The sequence below is a fragment of the Mercenaria mercenaria genome, chromosome 18, assembly GCF_021730395.1.
Source record: "Mercenaria mercenaria strain notata chromosome 18, MADL_Memer_1, whole genome shotgun sequence".
Classification (NCBI taxonomy): Eukaryota; Metazoa; Mollusca; class Bivalvia; order Venerida; family Veneridae; genus Mercenaria; species Mercenaria mercenaria.
Window position 1 is genome coordinate 47,330,708 of NC_069378.1, and position 5,658 is coordinate 47,336,365.

Below are 5,658 nucleotides of genomic sequence, written 5' to 3' on the forward strand. Positions count from 1 at the left end.
AAGGAAGCAGTTCCAAAGCAAAAAAAGTATGTTTTTCCCCAATTTTGTCCCAATTAGTATGAATACTGAGAACTGTTTGTAAGGAGGAGAATATATTTTGATAAATGCCTCCGATTATGTACAGCGTACAAAGTCCTATTTATAATTTATCGAACTTGCGATCTATTTTTTCAAGGTCTAAAGAATAATAAATACTTTCGTTTCCTGTCACTTACAATGCATTTAGAATGACAAGTAAAATACGAGAGCAAACTTCTGAAATCCTTTCCCGCTTTTAAAGATAAAATACTGTCTCCTCTTTGTAAATACCATTCTCAGCATTCATATTGATTACCGGACCTCTATTCCAAATTTCCCCCAATAATATAAGTTAACACCACAAAATGCACAATATTGTTTTCAATAATTATAATAAGGTGGAATTGTATGCATTTCAAGTAAAAATCAAGCTTAAATCGATGTCTATGTAAAAAAGATGGAGGAAATTATAGCTTTTAACCGAACATACCAAACTCTTCCTTTTACCAGTACGACATAATAAGTTTCCTAATATGACTTTTCTTATTTTGACTGGGGCAGTCTTTTTAAAAATCGTCAAACTGCAAGGCAATGTCGTTTATCAAATCATCCCCGCCTGGGGATCGAACTCCGTAGATATACGCTTTCCCTAAGCGGGCGGGAATGTATAATGTCTGGGATCAGAATAAATAAAGTTATCGTTTATATAAAAAAATTATATATATATAATGTGTAGTACAATTCGGGCTCGTATATAAAGTAGCACCGAAACTAATCTTATTGGGTTAGTGGACTTGCTGTGGCATGTGCGTGTTCGTTGGTACTGCTAGGCGCTTTGCCGTAATTGGTCTGGTATATTGCGGTGGTGATTTAGTTTGACTGTATAAATTCTCTCTACTATATAATAATTTATAATGCGAACTTGTATCCTAGCGGATCTCACGTTTGGTAAAGTCAACTGTTCTGAATATATTTATATCCCTTAATGCGAACTATCTCTATATATTCAATGTATCCTCGAGATCCAGATAACTTTCAGAGACAGAAAATATAGCTTCTCTGGTCCCAATCAGTTAAAAAGACTAAAATGTCACTACTGATTTGTGAGACATGAAAACAGAGATTTGAATATATATGCAAATGTTAAACCAGTACGAATGTGTAGTACAATTCGGGCTCGTATATAAAGCAGCACCGAAACTAATCTAATTGGGTTAGTGGACTTGCTGAGGCATGTGCGTGTTCGTTTATACTGCTAGGCGCTTTGCCGTAATTGGTCTGGTATATTGTGGTGGTGATTTAGTTTGTATAAATTCTCTCTACTATATAATAATTTATAATGCGAACTTGTATCCTAGCGGATCTCACGTTTGGTAAAGTCAACTGTTCTGAATATATTTATATCCCTAAATGCAAACTACCTTTATATATTCAATGTATCCTCGAGATCCAGTTAACTTTCAGAGACAGAAAATATAGCTTCTCTGGTCCCAATCAGTTAAAAAGACTAAAATGTCACTACTGATTTGTGAGACATGAAAACAGAGATTTGAATATATATGCAAATGTTGAACCAGTACGAATGTGTAGTACAATTCGGGCTCGTATATAAAGCAGCACCGAAACTAATTTTATTGGGTTAGTGGACTTGCTGTGTCATGTGCGTGTTCGTTTGTACTGCTAGGCAGTTTGCCGTTATTGGTCTGGTATATTGTTTATTTATTTATTTGGGTTTTACGGCGCACCAACACAGTATAGGTTATATGGCGCCAAACAGGACTACAAATTTTGGTTCCACATCTCATTTACATCGAAATAAAAACATGAGGTATGGAATCAAAATTTGCATACCTGCTGCAATCACAGAGTTACTGCAAAACCAAGTGTTAAGACCCTATTAGTCGCCTCTTACGATCATGCAAGGGTAAGGCAGTGGTTCCAATTCTTTTCATACACAGATCGTCCCAGAACCACATGGGGCCTGGTATATTGTGGTGGTGATTTAGTTTGTATAAATTCTCTCTACTACATATATATATTTTTTTTTTCTTTTATTTTTTTTTTTATTTTTGGAGCACTCAAACAATTTATATCTCCAAAATATATGATTTTATTATCAAATGTACAGAAAACACATTGTTCAATTGAATATGAATTTGAGCATATTATTATATGGTACGAATGAAAAATCGTCAATTGAATGCGATGGATCATTGAAATGCGCTGCAACGTAACTTGTGAATGGTGAAGCATCAGATAAAGTTCAAGTAACGTCCGGAGTCCCACAGGGCTCCGTGCTAGCCCCACTTCTATACTTACTCTACTTAAATGACCTGCCTGAAAATCTGATTTCACAGGTTCATTTATTCGCCGATGACACTGCTGTCTATTTAACTGTAAATAGTCCTGCCCCAAAAAACATCTTCAAGCAAGACTTGAATAGGTTACGGTCATGGAAAAGTAAGTGGGTCATGGAGTTTAAAGTGGAATTATATGCATTTTTCAAGTAAAGATCAAGCTTAAATAGATATGTATGTAAAAAGAGTGAAGTAAATTATAGCTTTTAACCCAACATACCAAACTCTTCCTGTTACCAGTACGAAATAATACGTTTCCAAATATGACTTTTCTTATTTTGACTGGGGCAGTCTTTTTAGAAAGAACATCAAACTGCAAGCATGAGTTGCTTCCCTTCTACTTCAGAAATTTCTATTTTCAGGTAAGGGAAAGCATTGCGCAGAAGATTGAAAAAAAATATCTATTACTTTATCTGTCCGATTTCTTTAATTTTAAAGCATCAACTTCAAATACTAATGCGGCATTATCGTTAATTTAACACATCTTATTGCACAGCAAACGAAAAATGCTTTTATAAAATACTAACCCAAAACACATTATGTGCAGTTTTAGATGCGCATAATGCCACTATAATAATTATGTAACTTGTAAGTATTTCCCTGTATTCATTTTTCTAATTCTTTTAAAGTAAAGTTTCAAAGCAATATATTGTGTATACCACAACTGCAGTTGATTTATTTAGCTCATCACTTGGGAAAATGTACAATGGAAATGTTCATTTTACATTTCTTGATATATCTACAACCTTTTATAATTTTCTCCTGTTTTCTCAAACCAAAATGAATAATACTTGTAATAACACACAAATTTGTCCTTGTTGTAAACTGCAATCACTTTACTTAATATAACCTAATTATTTTGATAAAATATGGTGTAAAGAAGCATATACATATTTTAGGTTTTTACCTCCCTTTATTCTGTCTATGTCTCCTTGTATGGTAATTATTACCCTACAGACAGTATGGCAGATTTAAACATATTTTATTCAGAAGAATTTAATTTGTTCATGTCATATCAGTGTTTAGAAGAAGTTGCACATTTTACTTAATTTATAAAGTTACAATCATTTTATCTCATTTCAGCACAAGCAAAAATAACTCCATCTAAAATACAAAACATAGTAATTAATTTTTCATTTGAACTTGTTTAACACACTCTAAAAGTGGGGTCCCAGTTTGGTGTCTGCGCAAAATGTTTTTTTATTTTATTTATACTTTGTGGTAATATACCTACATGTATTAAGTTTCATTAACAAGTGTTACTGTTACCAGATTTGACTTACTTTTATAGATATTCACATTTAAAGTGGGTGGGGTAATCTGACATGTGACCAGCCAGGAACACAATTTCTGTTATTTTTTTTTAAAATGGTTCAAATTTTTTACCTGAAACATTCATGAAAAATAATTATGCAATAGACATTCACACAACATGTTGCATTTTAAATTGTACTGAATACTTTTTTCAGCACAGAGCCACAAAGTGGTCTAATCAAATTAACTGATTTTCAATGGACGAAATTTGCCAAAAAGCTAAAACATTTTTCATTAGTTGAGATATTAAGGTGTTATTTGCAGCAGATATTGTAAATAAACATTAAAATGACAGTATATCAGTACACTCTGATTAATATTGGTACACTCTCAAACTGGGAAAAAGTGGGTGGGGTAAATAAATAGTCGATTACGAAACTAGTTCTTACAACTTTGATTAATCGCTCTCAACACCCATTCCAGACGGAATCAACCTCGAGTTTAGACTTTTTAGTTATGTTGTAAAATAAAAAATGCAAAAGATAGTTTAAAATAAACGCAAACGCAACATAAACTGAAAACTGCTGTACCTCATAGTAAAATGATAGAATTTTGTTATTTTACAAGTTATTCTATCTTTCTGAGACTCGGGATGCCCAGGACAAACCTAAATTATAATTATGGTCCAGTATACCTGAGTGCACCTCACTAAAAGGATTATATATTTACTTTGAACTTGTCGATTTTTATAATTTATATTGCATTGTGTTCCAAATAAATTGCTCTACAATGTGCCGAAAATCGCATCTAAAAATAACCAGCGGTTACGGAACTACATACGGAGTAACATTACATATTGAACGCCACTCGTACAACAATATCAATGTAAAACAAATCCAGATAGGCTGCCGTAACAAAATTTATTTATATACAATTTTATCACCGTTCTTAGACACAGTTCACAGTGGTCCATTGAATAACGTACATGCTTCACATGCAAGAGGTCGGGAGTTCGAACACTGCTGGAGGCTTTGTTTGTTTTTCCGTTTCCATTTCATTTTTGTTTCTGTTTGTCTTATTTTACTTTTTTTATTTATATTTATCACAAATCTTGCATATGTTTGAGCAGAAATCATTAATGTACATAGTTAAGCAATGTTTTGCCTGTAAATTTTGAACATAAGTTTTGGGGTTCAAATTCAAAAGCATGGAAAAACATATGTTGCTTTTCTCCCTTCCCTTCCCTAGTCTTTCTCGTACATAGCAACTTCTTTCTCAGAAAAATCAATTAATTTATAGAACTAAAGTTACACTTGGAAAAGAATGTTGGCTATCAACTGGAGAGGCCCAAAATTAGATCCGTATAGAGCTAAGAAATTACCTTTAATCACATTCAAAATGTTTCTTGACTGTTAGGAGTTTGCTAACTAAATTGGATTTCTTAAATTTCGACCAACAGTGTTTGTGCTCCGGATACAATTCTGGTCAAGAACTTCTTAAATGAATTTGAAATAAGATTTTTACATGTAAATGGTTGTTTGTCATTCTCCTAACCATAGCTAATTAGTGGGACAAAAGTTGTTCTTAAAGAGTGTCATTTGACAATAATGACATTAAAAAAGAATTGCAATAGTCTGTGATTAGGATAACATGATTATGTAAGTCCCGGTATCTATACTACAAAAGTTTAGAACAAAACAGAACAGAACAGATATTTTATTATAGACTTGTACGAAGTACATCGTCTCAACACATAAATACAAGTATATAACATCACGTAAATGAAATACATACAATGAATTGATAATTAGACAAAAAGAGTTAAACAGCTTGGTACAACAGTTTACATATAGGAAGTTAGACAGTTAAACAACGTTATTAATTATGGAGTTTCTTACTGTAAGAGCTTCTTTTACAAACAATGATAGTTTCACTAGAATATTTTTATCAGTTGATCTTAACAATTGTAAATACTTATAAACAGACGGACGGATGAAGTATAAGTTACATATATATTTTCTTCTTATAT